We start from the raw sequence: 20,108 nt of genomic DNA, 5'->3' as shown, positions 1-20,108 counted from the left end.
AATCTTCATATACCGTAATCGAATTTTATTGTTATTTTTTTTGGCTAAATAATGGATAAATATGTAGATCTAGAGCTTTATTACAATTACAATGTTTTCCTGACATATGATTTCATCTCTGAGAGAATGTGTGGACAAGAAAGCAATCTGTGTGCATTAGATTCACATGTGATAGAGCTGTATAACATTACAAATTATGTGTTGTAGGACCATAAAATTAAATAAAAGGAAATGGAATCATATATTCAGTGAATATTTATATCTTGTTCTTCTCTAGTCCTGTTCATGGCTTTTTCATTCCCCCGATTACTGTCATTTGGAACCACCTACACTATTTCCAAGCATTTACACAGTGATGATGGATGGCTGTGTCATGGTACCAGAGCAACCAGATGCCAGGGGCAGCATGAAAGGACTATTGCTGAACTCTCTCATTTGTGTGGATTCTGGAACTTTAAAATAAAGCCTCACATAGTTTAAATAGGACATCTTTTATACCCTAATGTTCATATAACACCTTGCACATAACAATTCCAAACGATATAGTAAACTATGTAGTATGTATGAGTCATGTGAAGGATCTGTCTATTAGTGTGGCTGCAGTAAACATAATAGCCATGTTCTCAGAAAACTAGAATAAAAATAACCTTTGCCACTTAACTGCCATTTTTGCTGCTGTCAATCTTCACGTTTAGGCTTAGTTTTTGTCGCTCCATACCCAAATCTCCAATAATAGATGTAGGTATATCAGGTTTAAAAATAAACCATAAAATATATTATTTTAAAGTGTCCAGAAATAGAAGGATTATACTCAAAGGACCATCAGCAGTCACAAGTAATGAAACTCACAATTCCAATTTCCCCAACTCAGTGCTGCATACCTAGGAATGCATTCAAACCTTTATAGTAAAGCAAGATTCAGGATGTGAGCACTACCTTTAAATTCAGGGATCAGAATACCAGTATAGATGGAAGTAAAATGCATCTTTATTCTGTGCCATATAGAACTATAGGATCCACATGGAGTGACGACAACATTTTTCAGTGTTAAGTTAAACATTGATGCACTGTGTCTTGGATCTTAAACTTTGAAATCTCCTACCATAAACCATGCTTTCCTTTAAACTGTTTCCTGTCATGTGTCTTTTTTAGGTTAAACTTTTGAGCTCTGGCTTTATATTGAATAAGATAAATGATAAATCTGCTGAAGAAATCCATTTTTCTTTTTTTAGACTACCATAGCTCAAGTGCTATTATCGCATGTTGCAATATGGATGTTAGTGATTCCAGTAATTGAATTGTTATGTCTTAATCTTTCTTTCTAGAAAGTGTTCAGTAAACCAACATTTCTACTACATCCACCCATAATTTAGGACATTTGTTTTACATCTATCAGAAAATGTAAACTGTCAAAACTCAAAAGTAAAGAGTGGATTAAAGGTTTTGGTTGGGGTTTTTCAATAAAAGTTGAATTGACATCAAATTGGCATTTCATCCACTCAAATTGCAAACTTTTAATTGAAAAGCCAGCATCATTGTTTTTACATGTGCACAGTGTTGCCTATAATTGCAGGGATGTTAAAGGGAAATGTGCAAATCTCACCATCCCTTGCCCTTTTACCCTTCAAGCCTATGTAAAAAGGATATCAAATTATATTTTATCCATAGCTTCTACAAGAAATTGTCCAAGGAAGATTACAGCTAGAATGAGGATGAAATTAAGTGAAATGTAAATGGTAAATGTGTCCTATGTTAAATGCTTTCAAGCACACAGAACTGTCCTGGGTGCTAACAAGCAATCATACCAACCTAAAGTGAATGGTCCATTTTACTATGGAATCAGTAATGTGTAAATATTGAATTTGTTTTGAATTTATGTGAAAGTGAACTTTCCCATGCTTCCATAGAACATCAGCTGTCATTCTGAGCAATAAATACTCTAATGATCCCACACCTGCCCCCCTCTGTCAGTCCCTACACTGGCTTTCCATAAAATATAGGGCTCAATTTAAGATCCTGTTACTTGCTTAAAAATCTCTACGCAATGCTGCTCCAACCTACCTATCCTTACTAATACACAAATATGTCCCATCTAGGCCCTACGCTCTGCCCATGTCTTACGTCTAACCTCTGGTCGTACTCCTACCTATGATGCACACCTTAAAGACTTCTCTAGGGCTGCACCATATGGAACGCCCTTCCCCTCTCTGTTAGACTTTCACCCAGTCGCCACTCGTTCAAAAAATCTTTGAAAACGTACTTCTCCAGGAAAGCAAATCAATTAAACTGTCAACAGCTTTCCCTCCCCGCACCCTGACTCCTCTCCTGCAACTGTCATCAAAACAAAACACTAAACCCTCAATAAATACTATCCTAACAACCTACCCCTCTACTCTACCCTTACCTTTTGTGTCACTAGTCCCCACTCCCTCTAGCATGTAAGCTCATTGAGCAGGGCCCTCAATCCTTCTGTTCCTGTTTGTCCATCTCGTCTGGTTACAAATACGTGTCTGTTAGTCCACATATTGTACAGTACTGTGGAATTTGTTGAGGCTTTATAAATAATAATAATGAAAAAGTTAAAAAGTCCCTACTAGAGTAGTTAGCCATAGGTGACATAGAGACTATGTGATTATTGTTAATACAATAATTGTAAAAAAACAACCCAAAACATTTCATATAATCCCTGCATGCATGGTGTTTTTCAAATTATAAGGATAATATAGAACTAAATATAATAGTATAGACATAAAATTAATAAATTGGAGAATCAGGTAGAATCAGGACAGATGATGGCAAACGAGGTGCTTAATTGACATAGCAGTTGCCAAAGCAATAAACCGTGTCAGAACATGACATGGTGGGTAAGATGATCAGCCAATAAGCATTTTACCTGATTTGATAAAGCTATAGTGCTATTAGCTTGAGTATAAAATGTGTAAGGAGCAAAACCGTTGATGCAGGCCAATATAAATGCAACCACAATCAAATAGCAAACCCTATTATTGACTCAAGTTGTGCAATTTCCTTTGTTGAATTATATTTGGTCACAAGAAATGTGACCTTACTAGGCATTATGGCTTCTCAAATTGTCATTTATAATGAACATTCTGAGCACTTTCGTGATGAGAGCTATTTCCTTGAGTTGACAAATTAACAATGACAGCTGCAAATACTATATAATTTCATCATATCGTATTGCAGGAAAGAGTTACTCCGAGTTGGATATTTTTCTACATTTTGCCATGGAAACAATCTTTATTTTTAGTTATACTTCTGCACACTTCCACTGTATTTTCACTGTTCTGACAATTAATTTGATAAGCCAACAATTATTCTGAGTCAGATGAGTGAAATTATATTAATTGACAGAAGCAGAAAGAAAATTATAAAAAGCAGACATATTTACAATTTTTAATTTAAAGTAAAATATAACATTACCTTTTAAGAGCATAATATATTTCATCAACTGGTTCTGTTTCACAGAACATATGCCCTTCCAAACGTTTCTTTAATTTTATAGAACCTACCTTATTGAATTTTTAATTTAAGTATTCTGTAACTAGCAGCCCATCTGCATGTAAACATTGCATATCTTGGTGACATCACAGTCTGGTCCCCAAAATCTCTTTGCCTGTATTGATTCTACCGCATATTTTTCAATAGCAACCCACTATATAAACAATAATTTATTCTCATTAAATAAACCAGGTTTTCCATTTTGCATTAGGATCCTTAACCGCTTAAGGACGGCGGGCATGCTATGCCGTACTTGGGGACCCGGCTCTGGAGGTGCAAGAGCGCAGAGGGAACCACAAGCCACATCTGGCGGCTATGCCCGATAATAAGTAAATACTGGGCCCAAATAACGGACATTATACACACTATCACAGGACACAGACTACCCCAAGACCTTAAAGTCTTGTTATTTTTGCTGTACTCCCATCCCCTACCCAAACACACACGCATATTGACCAATCACCTTCTAACGGCAGCAAATGCCGCCATCCCAACCAAATGGAAACAAACCACATCCCCAATGATCAGAGCCTGGATAGAAAGGGTAGATGCTATCAGAGAAATGGAGGAACTATCGTACTCCTTTTCGCTCAAATACGATGAGTATATGGCCACATGGGCACCATGGTTAACATTCATACAAAAATTAGACCTAAACTACGACATGGCCCTCCCACCCCAAAGGATTAAGCCAACCACATGACACAAAGAACCTAGTCTCAACAGGCCTTCTTGGGCAAGCCCCCCATAGGGGATAAAATGATGATTATATAATAGGCTCCTCCAAACTCCAAGTACCCACAAACAGTGACACAGGGGCAAACGTTATACACACACAAAGTACCAACACCTCAAAGTGCAATAACAAGGGGACATGACTCATGCCCTTATTAGGGGATGAGTATACAGCCTCATAAGTTATACAGACTCCAGGAAACAAAAATGTAACGCTGCAACGTCCTATACTGACGATGTTCTGCACTACGGCTGTACCTACTATTGTTACCATGAAGTTTTAACACCCCTCTTTTTATTCTTTTTTTGTTTATTAACAATACCCCACCCCTAGAAATGTTGAAACGATCTTAGCATACTTACAAGACAAACGCTGTATAGTAATTAAACAACTGCTAAAACCATATAGCACTTGAACAATCGCTAAAATTGTAATATATCCAAACAACTGCTAAGACTGTAATGTGTTCAAACAGATACTAAAACCTTATTGTACGCAAATGATTGATAACACTGTATTATATTCAAACGCTCGCTAAAACCTTACTTTACTACTGTGAAACAACTGTTGTAATCTTGAATTATCATTCAATAAAACTTAAAAAAAAAAATATTAACGCTAACTTTGGCCAGTGTTTCTGAACCTTGGGTTGTCTGCTTTTACAAATGGTATGCCATCATGGGGGTAATTGTCATTCCTGGGCTACCATTTGGTCTCAAAGGCAACATAACCAGTCTGTCAAATTTCAATGTGTATAAACTGAAAAATGTAATGTGCTATATTTCACACTGTAACTTTCCAAAACACCATAAAACCTGTTCATTATTAGGTTATAGCACTGTGTTTATATAGCCTATTTCAGGTACTTGACTCAATTTTTGTAGATTAAAGAAACACACTAAGCAATATAACCACTGGAGCCTGCTGGGATGGTTATGGTGTTAGGAGTGCCCTACCATGCTTGGTCCTGCTTGGTACCTGCATCCACACAGCCTGCTTCTTGATTCTCCTTGCATATGAATACTTTTTTCTCCACTGAACTAAGCAGGGCTGCATTTATTGGCTGAGAGCATCAGCTGAGCTCTCTCAACCAATGAGAGCGGTCCTGTATAAGACCTTTTTAGCTCAGTGAAGACATCTGGCTACTTCAGCAAGAGAAGACTAGACTTGGATCAAGTGCCTAAGGAGTTAGGTAAAATGGCATACTCTGAAATGGTTTTAATGGTTACTCTGGGAGGGTGGCATGACACTCTCGTAACCATAACCACAATGGTGGGCTATAGGGGTTATGGTGATTGAAGTGTTATATTAGTCATGGTTGTATGGTACAATTTATCAACATGCCTACATTTGAAAGTGCATTTTTTAAAAGTAGAATTTTAAGAAAATTGGGAATAATTTAAATAGTTTAACACGTTAAGAAAAATGCACTTGAGTACAACATGTGCAATATTAAAATGGAAATGTTACTTGTAAGTGGGTATACTTTATAACTAACAATTATCAAAGTACCTGCCAAAATTGAAGTACAAAATTAGCTGTGATTTTTCACATATGAACTGTGCCAAGATCTCTGAAATAAAAACAACTAGCAGATTATGCCAGGTAGCTAAATTACATTGCTTGTTAGGAATCAATATAACTAATATAAACTAATAGTTTGTTATGAAGACACTTTATGAAAATGTATTTGTAGATACATTAGCTGTGATGCCTTTCATAGTGTTGTGAAATCACACTAGGCACGATGTGTCTTCCAGTGATATGTGTTTTGAGTTCTCAAAACCATGCATTGCTATTTATCTGTAAGTAAATAGTTAACAGATAAGAAAATGTATCTCTTTGATGGAAGCTACCTGATCACTATAGCTTAAAGTTGTTATTTAGGCAAATATACAAAAAGCTCTCACTCTAACAAAAAAAAAAAGGATGCCACATCCGTAATTTAAAGCAATTTCCCCTAGCAACATCAAACATGTCAAACTTCTTAACACTTATTACGAACTGCACTGCATTGGCTAGCAATCAAGCTAGCTTGGCTAGTATCAAGCCTTACATTAGTTTGAGACACAAATCCATGGTCAGGAGAGTTCTGAAATTCTAGATGTGGTGCTAGCTCCTTTAGAACCAGTTCACAATAAATGTGTTTTTTAATAATATCATATGGCAAGGCAATGAATGACACTAAATAATGAGAGACAGCATTACTAATAGTTTCTCTATCTGCATGCTGAGCAACAATCCCCCTCACAAAAATAGTTAATGAGAGAATCTAGAAATAAAAGAAGAGCGTGGCCCCATCTCCAATCTGTGCCTTGGAACTTCACCTCTTTAACAGCAATTTTAATTATGTGATCATCTAACTAGTTATCAATGGTAATCAAACATCACCCTAAATTACAGGGGTCGATTCAGTCTATTCACTAGATGCCAAATGGCGCCTGAACAGCAGCAGAATAGAGTTTGGTTGTTACAATTCATTTGGTGTAACTAATTCAACTATTAACACAGGGCATATTCAGTTATTTGAACCAAATTCATACTTCTATTCAGCTATATTTTGTTTGTCTTGAAATCAGCTGAAGCTCCATATAATATGGTGCTATTCACAAACAGCTGAATTGCAGGTGAATTTGAAAACAGATTGGTTTAATTTTGTTGTTCCAACTCCACAAATCGCACCTAAAACGAGAAGTACCTATTCTATTACTTACTCTAATGAAAAAAATTGTTTTCTGGTAGCTGAAAAATTCAGCTACAATTTATTAGCAATACAGATGCAATTTGGTTGCAAATTTAGTTGAGATATGTTTACATTCTGATTAAACAAGTAAGATTTGTTTGAAAATAGAAGGGTTCCATTGAGCTCACTTTGGTTACCAAATTTAGCTTTTAGTGAACACAGTGAGCTACAGAGGAATTTTAACAAATTAATGCAAGAGGGATGAGTTGAATGCAAATAGACAAAAGTTTAAAAGCAAATTTGGTGTTTAGTATATTGCCCTCACAGTGTTTGGGAGTAGGAGATGAAGGCATAGATGCAATTACAATAATTATTAGAATTATTTTATTATTTAGTTATCTCCTTTATAAGAAACAATATTGTATTTTACAGAAATTAATGGGTAGCCACTGTGACAAACCCTGTAATTTCCTTTGCCCCAGTTTTTTTTCCTGCATCCGGTAGCTTGATCTACCAAACACCGACCACCCCCCTGGCTCATTTAACTTTAAAGTAACCACAAGATTAAGTGCTCTCACTGGGCAGCCACCGTTCGTATAACCGAACAACACGTGCGCTGGAAAAAGGTGGCCATCTTGTCTCCCAAAAGCTGGCAGTGTTACTTGGTAGTCAAGTGTCGGGCACTCAACCTTGCGAACCCTGGAAACTTAGTACGAACACCTGAGTGCAAGGTACGCATGAACTAAAGGAACAATCGCTACCTATGAGCCAGGAGAACCACTCGGTATTTCGTTCATTTTGTGACTCCTGAAAATGAACGACTGCCACCACTTTTCTCACAGAACTATTTTGGGCAGACGCCACTTGTGCGGTCGGTCCAAACTTTACCACGGGGGCGATTCGGCTGTATTCGTGGGATCTGAGCACTATTTGGATACTTTGCGCACTTTTGTTTTATGTTTTATTCTCTGTACCTTTAGTGCCTGGGAGATGAATAGTTTAAGCAAAGTACACTATATTATCTCCCAGACACAGAGACTCCTATGCGTGTTTTATCATATTATTGCTGGAGACCCCTTGCTAGGGGTCTGTGTATAAAAGTGGGCCATCTGGCCATAATAAAGCATTCCAGTTGTACCCTTTATCGAGTCTCGACTGATGTTTAGGCATGCGAACGAAGCGTTTGATTTTTCACAGGACCTGCTTGCATTTCGGGAGAGTACTAATCACTTAATCACTTAAGCCTCTAACAGTTTGGGAGTGTGCAAACGAACGTACTATACAAAGTACAAGCGGTTCGTTACAGCCATATTTACAATGTACCATTCTCCCTCAAAATAATTTTTCTCGATTTATGAAAGTGAACTAATTCATCACTGTATAACACTGTTATGAAGAGGTACCCAAGTCTACAAGTCACTTACATTGACTGTGAGTTACAAAATACTTCAGGTTAATTATGGACAGTTTCTTATCAACTTCTAATTTCTCAAATGTCCCCAAGCCACCTTTAAATACAAAGCAACATATGTATTACATTGTAATAGAGCAGTGAAAGTCACAGATTAGTCTCTGTGACAGTGTGAGTGAGATGCATTAATAAGCATAGACAATATCTCAACAAATAAATAAATCTAGCATGATAAGACAAATTATTACGAACAAAATTGTGAAATTTTGCTTTTCCTTTTGTTTTAGTTTTACTTACATTCAATATTGAGTTATATTTGTACGCAGGGTATAAAGAGAAAGTAAAGTCTGCTATAGCAAAAAATTTACTAAAACATTGAAATTCTTCTATTACTTCCGTTAGCTTTTTTTCATGAGATGCTCCATTTTTAAAAAAAATTTGTATTAAAGATTTTACAACTAACATCACACAAGGTAAAGCCAGGGCAGACATTGGAAATTATGAAAAGATATAGAAACAATATGTTGTTTTTCTCTGTATGCTTTCTCTGTATAATTGACAGGGAGATAAATTGAAGGAGTCCAGCTGTAAAATAAAGATGTATACATTTCTACATTAAATTCAATGTTAATGTATAAATATAGGGACTAGTAATAATAATATTAAATATTTGTGGAAATGACAGTTCTCCTCTAGATGTAAAATTTTAGATGAACCATTGCATAGAAAAACAACAACAAAAAAGCCCAAATTGCTAGTGGCCTAGAAAAAAAAATACCATTGATCTTGAATAGGACAATCTAATCACCAAAATCACTACAACTTAAAATTATGTTTTTGTATATGGACTTTGCCCCTGTGGTCTGACTATGTATATAATGCTGTTTGTGAGAAATGGCAATGTACATGTGTTAGTCAGAAAGCTTCTAGTAGCTGTCATCCACTGGTTCACACATCAAGTGACTAAAAGTAACCAACAGAGGGATTTGTTTTTTACTGTCCTTCTTTTACACCTCTTCTATTGCTCACTTCTCACTTGATCTGTGAATAAAATCAACAATTATTGACTTTTCCATTATATATATATATATATATATATATATATATATATATTAAAAAAGAACAAAAACATATTTGTTACGTAATTCAAATGTATAATATAACATCAAATTATTTTACTGAATTTGGCCAAAGTGTATCCATTTGAAATACGGCATTTGAAAAATATGCAAATTATATATTTTATATATAGGCCTTACATATAAGAATTACAAACTACATATGAGAAAGTGGGTTGAAGGAAAGGGATTTTTTTCTTTTGATGGATAATGTGTAAAATGTGATGTACTGCCTGTTTCATTTTTTTTTTGGCATTAATAAAAAAAAATTACAATAAAAAAAAAAAGAAATTCAAAGAATGCATTGTTGGTATGGAATAACATGTCCTTGTTTGGTTGAAATAGACAAATTTCAACTGACATTGCTTTTAATAAATATGACAATTTTGACCATCTAGACCAAATTCAGGCTTTAGCATATAATCGTGAATGTGCCAGTTTCATTATTTGTTCACTAGTAATTATTGCCCGTTATTTAAAAAAACACTCCACAATTGTGCCCAATGAGAAGTCCATGATTGGAGAGTACTCTAGCACAGATAAATGTAGTGATTTTTTTTTTAGCATGAATGTATTGTGTACTTTAATTTATCAATTGACCGATCAACAATAAAGAAGTCCACTAATGCAAAATTAATTTTGTTGGGCTCAATTAACTGCAGAATTAATTTATTCCAGGAAAGGGCATGTTAACATTTTGACAGGAACAGGTAAAAAAACATGCTATCAAGTTAAATTCTTCAGGCACAATGCGGACTCGAATGTATGTCCAATTTTCTAACAAATTTTATATCCTGATTAATACATTATAGTTATACTATAGTGTTAAAACCAAATTTGTACACTTTTTAAATTCTTATTTCTGAAGTTCATATGTTGTATTTCTTGCAAAATATCAATTTATTTTCATCCTGAGAATCAAATCAGTCAGTGAATAGTGGCATGTTCCCAGACGTCACGCATTCCACAGAATCTTTATTTTTAGCGTTCCTTTCTGTGTATCCTTGTACGTCAGCATTTACTGAAAAGTAACTTGCACACGTTACACTGTAGAGAAAGTTTATAACAATTTGAAGCCAGGTGCAGATCAGAGATAGAACCCCGAAGTGCACCAGATAATTAAAGTTGGATTAGTGTAAAAGAAACACATTTATTACTGATCATATCGCTCAATATTTTGAGAAGGTGCATGCACTTTATTTTAATTAGCTGTTCCTTTAACCACAATGCCAGAGAAAATCATACTGATAAGGAAATAGTGTAACCATTGGTCAAATTGACTTCTGCAAATCTGGTTTAAATTGAAGCAATTTATTCAGAAAACAATCTAGTGCTGTAGTTTAAATCAATATTTTTTTTTCCTTAATCGACAATTGTGCTACCTGAGGACCATTGTTATTGCACTGCAACTAAGTCTCTGCTGAGAGCTTAAATATAACCATTTAAAGAGTTTTATTCATGTGTTTTTGGGAATAATACTAGTCATTATCCCTAAATTCAGTGGTCTTGTTGCCCTAGATATTTGTGAAATACATTACCCATGATTTAAATGTATTCATGATTTCAACTCATATTTAATGCAATCATCCTCTCCTATATATACATATTTCGGTCAATACATTTAATTACAAATATATCTACTGCATTACACATTGTAATACAATTGTAGTATCATCTAGCATGTGAAAATAGCTGGTCTTTTTGTAAGAGACAATACTTTCAATTCAGTCAAATATTTTAATTAGGAAATTAAATATACAAGGCATGTTATCTTACATACAGCCAATGAATGACAGCCACTATACAGTGCCCTCAAACAATACTGGCACCCTTGATAAAAAAGAAGGCTGTGAAAAAAGTGTATTTTTTGTTAATCTTTTGAGCTTTTGATCAAAAGTACACAAAAATACTTTGCTCTTATGAATACCAATCAATTTCAAATACAACACAGGTTTAACAAAACAATAAAAAATGTGTTAAATATATGTGTGGCACAATTATTGGCACCCTGTTAGTCAATACTTTGCACTACCTCCCTTTGCCAAAACGACAGCTCTTTGTCTTCTCCTATAATGCCTGATGAGATCGTAGAATACATGGGAAAAAAAAATCGGAGATCACTCTGTCATACAGAATCTCATCAGATTTAAATATGGGCATGAGGTACTTTTCCTGTGGCTACCTCTTGGTGTGCACCAAACTCACCTCAAGAAGCTCTATTTTGGTTTCAACTGACCATAGAACTTGATCCCATTTGAAGTTCTTGTAGTGTCTGGCAAATAGTATAACTTTAACTTTGTTTTTGGATGAGGGTACCAGTGTTTTTCTTGAAACCCTTTTAAACAACTTATTGTGATGCAGGTGACTGCAATTGACTTCAATCCTCTATCTGTGAACCTTGGATTTTTTTTTTTGGGCCACTTCAACCATCCTTTTCACAGTGCATGCAGACATAGACACATTTCCTACTTCAGGTTGATTTATAACATTTCCAGTGGTGGAAATGGGCACTTTTAATGCTTTTGCTATTTTCTTATAGCCACTTCTGATTTTGTGAAGCTCAACAACCTTTTGATGCATATGACAAGCTGTACTCCTTGTGGTTACCAATTGCAGCCTATGTGTTTACCTTATATCTATACCCCTGTAAAACAGGAAGTCATGTTAAATAATTTCCTGTTCCTAGTCACCCAGGTGTAGAAAAACAATTACATATCAATGGGCATATACTTAAAATATATTTTTCTCATATGAATTTATAGGTGTGCCAATAATTGTGCCACACATACGTCAAACAAAGAAAACCTATTTTGTGAACTGAAGAGGACAATTCATCAGCGTTGAGCTTAAAATGTGAAGGATCTGGAGAGGTTTTGTATGGATGAAAGGTCTCAGATCCTTTGCAATGTCTTCTCAAATCTCATCAGGCATTATAGGGAGACTCAGAGCTGTTATCTTGGCAAAGGGAGGTAGTGTAAAGTATTGACTAAAGGGTGCCAATAATTGTGCCACACATATATTTAACACAGACTGTATTTTTTTTGTTAAACCTGTGTTTGCAATTGTTTGATATACATTAGAGTAAATTATTTATGTATTCCTTACTGTATGCCTTACTTCACACACGCTTGAACATCCCAGCTCCTGGTTACATGGAGAAATGGGAGGTTGCCCTGGGGGAAACCTTTACAGTGAACCAATGGAGGAAGATCTGTGATCTGGTACACCACTGCGTGCTAGCTAGCAAAACCGAGAAAACAGTCCTCACACTCTGGTACAGAACACTTCACCTCTTCCGGAGCATTGATCCTGCTCTGGACGGGAACTGCTGGTGTTGCCAAACTGCACAAGGCACTTTCCTGCACATCTGGTGGGACTGCCCTAAAATTAGTTCCATCTGGTCGGTGATCAACACCATCCTTCATAAATTCTCAGACAAAACCCCACCTTTCCACCCAGTCCTTTTTCTTCTACACCACACCACCACCCCAACAGCTAGAAACAAAAATCAATGTCCATCTGAATCTTAAACATGGCTAAACAAGTAGTCACCCTCTACTGGAAAAAAGAAACACCCCCTCCGCTGACATTGTGGTTCGATAAAATGGAAGATCTGAGACCACTTGAAGAACTGACATTCATGGCCCAAGGACATACCCAAACTTACGCAGACATCTGGACTCATTGGCTGACGGTCGCATACCATGCTGACTTTCAGGCCCTGCTGACATACAGGAATGATGGCCCAGCAGAATGAGGGATCTTGGGTCGCTGGCCATAAGCACTCCCCAGCGGGGGTGGAACAGAGAAGGCCCTTTTATCCTAGCACTCCAATTCCCATTTGGTTGAGTACCCAAGCCAACGGAGCAGCAAGGGTCATTCTTACCACAGGCTAACTAAGTGGTTAGGGAATTAGCTGGACAGACATACGGACACGTACATTCTGTTATAATCCTGAGGGTAAGGTTCACTGAAATGTGGCATCACTCCCATATATATCTGAATGTTTAACATGTATAATAAGTCCTTGTTCATCTTTATGTTATTTGCCTACCCAGCCCTGCGCGGCTGCCTGACTTCAACTGTAAACTGGAAAAAACGGTATAACTGTGAACTTACTGAACAGTGACCAATAAAAATATTCTTAACAAAAAAAATATATATAAGCTAACTTTATTTATAAAGGACTTAAATTAACAATTGTGAATTGCCATGAAACCAAATGCAGCATAATATTCACTAGGCAGTACTTTTTATTAAGGCATGAGAACAAATTCTATTAAACATAGAACGAAACAAAACAGCAGCCCATCCAAAAATAGTTATAATATATCACTCTGGCAATTTTAAAACCTTTGTCTGTAACTTCAGAATAGATTAAATAACTTTCTTGAAACAAAATGGGATGTTGCTTGGAAAATCTACAATTAGATATGTTGTCAGCATGAGGCTATATTTTACCAATGATGATAATGATAAGAACAATAATGCAAGGCTGTTGGTTTTATTTTGCTTTTTTGTCTTCAAAGCAAAAAGTATTACAAAAATAAATAACTTCTAATAGGCTTTCTATATTTTACATTGTAAAAGATGAAATGCTATGCACAGCAGGCAATAGGAGAAAAAAAAAACATGGTGTGTTTGAAGCACATTTTAGAAACAGTTTTATTTTTGAAAGAAACACAGTTAACAAAAACACGTTTAACCCCTTAAGGACCAAACTTCTGGAATAAAAGGGAATCATGACATGTCACACATGTCATGTGTCCTTAAGGGGTTAAAGGGGAACTGTTACTTCTAGGGTTTTGCATTTCAGTATTATATTTTCTTCTCTCTATATTAAATATGTATATATTTGTGGGGTGTGAGAAATCTATTTAAAAAAGAAATCTGCATCTCTTTATCATGTAATTATGTAATTAGGTGCCTCTGTATTAGCTTATTTTCAATCATTGTTATAGCCCGGTCCTTGGCACCTGGCTATAAAACTGACTCATTAATGCTCCCCAGCACACCCATTGACAGCGGAGTGATCTCTAAAATTAATAACAGTAAGAAAACTCATGTCCCCGCCTAGCTCCACTCATGGGCAGTAGATGGAGACTCTACATAAATATACTGGGGTGGGCATGCAATTGCCACTGCCCACCCACCTTAAAATGACGTTCAGAGAGGGAAGGCCATTAAAACTAATGCTAGTTTAAAAAAAATATATATATATATATATATATATAATCCAGCTCACTCACTTATTCATCAAACAGAAATTTATTTCAAAGCTCACAGAATGTAATCATTTTTTTTTTTATTATTATTTAAAAACACCTCACCTATGCAAAAATAATGGAGGTTTAGTTACAGTATATGATCATGCATTGTATATGCCTGTCAATACACCAATACACCCCATTCTTGGCAGGTGATCCTAGCAACCTATAGCTTGTTTACACAATGGTAGACTTATACAATCTATCGTCATATACTGTAACTAAACACCCATTATTTTTGCCTAGGTGAGTTGTTTAAAAAAAAGAACCCCTAACAAAAAACGATTAAATTTTTTAGCTTTGAATGAAATAGCTTTTTAGTGAATGAGTGAGTGTGTTGGATCTTGTATGTTGTGTGAATCGGCCCCAGAGCACATTTATAATGTATTCATGTTCAGGTTAGTGCAGACCTCTTGGTTTTATATATATATATATATATATATATATATATATATATATATATAAAAGAAATGTATGATCATGTATGTATGATCATATAATGTAACTAAACCCCCATCATTTTTTGCCTAGGTGAGGTGTTTTTAAATAAAACTATTACAATCTCTAAGATTTAAAAAGCATTGTTTAGTTAATAAGCGAGTGCGCTGGATTCTGTATTTTATATATATATATATATATATATATATATATATATATAACAGACCAGACTCTGGCACTCAACCCCCAAAAAATATATATGATATAAAAATATATTACCAGGGGGGGCGGGGCCGGACCGCCGACGGGATCAGACGTGCCTGTCTGAGCTCCCGCTTTGGAGGACCGAAAATCGGCGCAAACTGGAGGTAAACTCCCTCTAAGAACCGGCAACGGAGACTAAACTGAGCCCCAGACCCTGGGGTGCGAGGTGATACCCCTCAAGACCCTATCTGGCACCTACAGTAACCCGACGAAGGCCCGAGGCGTGTTGGAGCTTGAGCCAGGAAGAGACGGCCGCTCTCCTGGGTCTCCGGTTGGTGTCCGGCCTCCTCCCCCCCTCTGGACCGGGGGGGTCATCCCGGTCTACATAAGCATCAGCAACTCCTATCACGCTAAGCTAGGCGTCAAACAATCATCCTGCTGGGGAAAACTCACCGGCAGCACCCTCCTAAGATGGCCGCCGCACGCCAGCCACATGTGCGAAGTACCCACAGACTGGAACTTGCACACAGAGGTATCCATCCAGCGTCATCTGAGCACCACAGTGTCCTGCTCCAGGGATGTGTCAGCTCACTACACTACGCTAAACTAAGTGAGGTTCTCCCGGACCCCATTCATGCAGGGGCTCTGTGGAAGCACAGACATGCAGTCCTGAAACCCGCGTTCAAGATGGCGGACACCATGTGCGCAGGGCTGAGCACAGGACGATCGGCAGCCACCACCCGAGCTTGCTCACGGGTAATAGACGACAGAACCAGCCTGTACATCAGACCTGCCTATCTCCCAGCAGATCCTGCGAACCTTGATCAACAACAAGCCTCCCCGCACTTGAAACCCCCCACAGCCTCCTGCAACGCAACAAGCCTGCTCACCGACGGGCAGGACAGGTCAAAGAGCTCAATCATGGCCCACCGGAGAAAGAACCCCGAAGGGAGACTGACCTTGCCACACGGATGACTCCAACACCGAGAGACTCACACACAGCATCAGCAGCTCAGTAGAGCAGGCATCGGGTGAGCACTGATTAATCCACGCACCGGAGGGGGCTCCAGAGCAGCAGAACAGTGTTGTAATACCCCACTGACTCTCTCTACCTAAGCCATTTTTGCAGTTAGTTATTAGTTAACAGATTTCAGCTAAAGCAATGTTTTATGCCTTACAACCGTTAACTTTGATTTTACTTTTGGTTTGTACAGTTTACACTGAGCTCTGATGTACTGATATGCTCATTTAGCTAGCTTAGCCCCATAAAAGGGCCACTCTTGGAAACTTGGCAAACAGTGTACAATTTTGCTCATATGTCTCATGTGTACAGCCCAACTAGTCAAGCATTGTCTACCTGTGCCTGCTCACCTCTAAGCGAGGGGAAACCCTTCTATGTTTAAATAATTTAAGCTTGTCGTCCCACTCGTGACTCATCACAATAGCAGTAAGACGCGAATCTTTACTTATAACAAGAATATACGCTGTTTTGATCTCGGCATAAGCATGCATGTTTGTCCTTCTCAGAAAGGCTATGCCATAATCTTGAAACGTTACAAATCTAATCTACATAACACTGTTCTTCCCTTTGCTTAGCATTACATAGTGTGTTTGCTTTGACTTTACTTACCCTACTTTTACAGAATAACTAATGCAAATGTATACCAGTGTACCCTCAAGACGCTATTGTGGCGCGCTAATGCTACTTATTCACTCTGATTTTGATTACTTTTGTCTTTCTTTTTTTTTTATTTTATCCAAGCTTGTACCACTTTGTTTATTTGAATGTTTCACAACAAAAAAAAAAAAAAACCATGGCAATCTTTCTTTGAGGTGCATTGCACACCATATTGATACTATTGTTTCATGTTATCCCTCAATGCCTCCTCTTTCTCTTATGTATCCCATGACGTATATGCCATAATAAAAGAAAGATTTAAAAAAAAAAAATATATATTACCAGGGTGCCTCCAGGCCAGTAGATATGAAGGTAAGAAACAGGAGCACTCGCTTGGAATTATTCAAATGTATATTAACCGTTTAACCACAAATCAACATCAACGTTTCGACCCTTCAGGGTCTTTATCAAGATGATAAAGACCCTGAAGGGTCGAAACGTTGATGTTGATTTGTGGTTAAACGGTTAATATACATTTGAAAAATCCAAGCGAGTGCTCCTGTTTCTTACCTTTATATATATATATATATATATATGAGTGAAACTCTCTTAGTTTCACCAAGTGTTTTATTACAGTTAGCCGTCTTTGGCTGCTGGTAGTTTAGCAGACATGCCATCACTTGCGGAATGGTGTGTGGGGCCATGGGGAGGTAAACAACCTTCCTTGTACAAATATACAGGCAGTTTGTTTTAACTACCGGTATGTTAATAGTTAACCTCAAATTTAGAATCAACTGAAATTGTCAATATGTTTGGAATTCGCAAATTTTTACCAGATTTTGTCCATTTGGAAATAAAACAAGTCTTTAGTGAATAACCCCAGTAGTGTTAACAGATACATTTTCATTCAAAGAGAAACAAAATTCAGCATTGTCTTTCTCATTAATTAAAACGTCCAGACTGTGCAGTAAATATATGCCAAGACATTAACTGCAAAATATATGCAAAACATTTTAATTTAATACTCTTATAGTTAGATTATTTGTTTCATTTTATAACAAAAGAGCAAATGCTGCACAGATTTCAACAAGCAACCTATTAGTTAATGAATTGTATGTCTGTGTAAGTCTCCTGCCACTAACAAGCAGATGTGCAACTGTATGAAATGATAAACAGGCTGTAAAAAACAAGAACGTCTGGATTATCGACAATCCCATACCAAAATTTGAAAAAGTAGAAAAAGTATGTAGTTTTTTTGGATCAATTTCAATTATTTGTGCTTCATAAAACTATTTAGACATTTTTCATGTTTGTGACAGAAATGTACATTTTCTGTAAACACTTCATCATTTTCAGAACCAATCTTTCCTTTTATAGAAAAGGGCCTTCCTCAAGGGGGTTTATTTGCTAAATCAGGAATTATCAAGTACCAACAAGTGAGTTGAGAATTCTACAATAAAAAAAAAAATATTTTCCTTGACTTAGATGTGTAAAAAATATAACTTTTATTTAATTTAATATAAATTATCACAAACAACTTGATTATTAATAACATATCAATAAAATATTGTAAGAGTAACTGTAAACCCAATACATAACAAACTAATATAGCCTAGTAAAAGATAGGCACTTTACATATAATTCATATGAGGAATAAGATCAAGATTGATAAAATTATCTTAAATGTCACTAGAAAGCATTTAGACCTATGACAAAGAATCACATGTCTGTTCAAACGACTTAAGAGGACTAATCATCTCTGACAGAGGTGTAAAGAAAAAAGACTTGGATACCTGCAGCAATCTGTGATAGTCTAAAGAGGTACAGGAAATGCATTAACTATCAAGGGTATAACTGTTGCTAAAACTATTTTGCCATAACATTTCCTTCAAGGGCACCTATCACCAAATACTGAAAACAGCAACTCTAATGTCACTAGGATTCCCTAAACTGTATTCAGTAATGTATAAATTATGAACTTGCCTGTATAAAAAAAAATGTAGTTAAAATAAAGAAACGGAAAAAGTAGCAAAAATAAAGAGCACTATTATTTCAACTATAGCTCCAGCAAAAAGTTTAGCAATAGCTGAACCCCTGATGCACGCGTTTTGCCAACCAGGCGCTTTCCTAGAACCTATTAGCTAATTTCTTTTTCTAGTAATTTTTTTTCAAGTTCTTTGAATTCACACAGGTAAATAACCCTGACAGTAAATATTATTTTGAACTCAAAGAAGATAAACTATTCTGGGGTAAAACAAGACAATAGTAAGTAATATTTTTATAGTATAAAATATTAGAAATGTAATAAAAAAATAACATTTTATTTATTTATGTCATTTATTTAAAGACACTATAATAGAAAAACAAGGCTGTTGAAATAGTTTTCAGCTAAATTGTACTATTATCATTTGTCATTCGAGGGCCATATTGTGGAACAGAATGCCAAAACATCATGATCAGAAAGCACATCATTTAAACACAACTCATAGACATTCTTAAATTGCATTTTGTATATGCTGTTATTTGGGAGATACTTTAAATCACTTCCAAGATTGAAATAGCATGGCTGTTATTTCAAACTTTAAAAAAATGATCAGTGCAACCTTACGAAACTATAAAACATGTTTTTGTTTCTTGAAGAAAATATACAATATACATTCTAATTCTAAAATAAATAAATACATAACAAGTCAATATTTAAAATTATACAACATTTTGGTTAAGACTGCTTCCCCGGAGAGATGCTATTGGGTTTTAGCTACTGCCATAGTGTATTTCTATGAAGCAATAGATAATGTAAAAAAGAGAGCATAACCAATGCCTTATAAAATGTTAATTTTTAAGGGGCATGCCACAATGCAATTGACTCATGCTTCTTTTTAATGTCTGGCACAGATAATGCATTTAAAAAAATAACACTAAAATACAACAACCAATCCAGAATAATAAAATATAAAACAGATACTTTAAAGACTCAGATTTATTACAATGTTAGTCTTCAGTGTTGCCTCTTCCACAAATTACCTTGGCCATTCATGGGCTTCACATTCTGGTCTACATGTTTGAACATATTAAACTTAGCAGTTCACATGTTAAAGCATATGGGCAGGGGTG

At 36.1% G+C, this 20,108-nt stretch overlaps 1 protein-coding gene across 1 annotated transcript in view; it reads left to right on the top strand.

Moving 5' to 3' along the window:
• The window catches only part of IL1RAPL1 (interleukin 1 receptor accessory protein like 1), a 1,343,461-nt gene that overhangs the window by 1,278,871 nt on the left and 44,482 nt on the right, over positions 1 to 20,108 (top strand). The window lies entirely within an intron of this gene.

Source organism: Pelobates fuscus, chromosome 1, assembly GCF_036172605.1.
Source record: "Pelobates fuscus isolate aPelFus1 chromosome 1, aPelFus1.pri, whole genome shotgun sequence".
In the NCBI taxonomy this organism is placed as follows: domain Eukaryota; kingdom Metazoa; phylum Chordata; class Amphibia; order Anura; family Pelobatidae; genus Pelobates; species Pelobates fuscus.
Note: the sequence above shows the minus strand (reverse complement) of the source record. Positions and strands in the feature narration are given on the sequence as shown.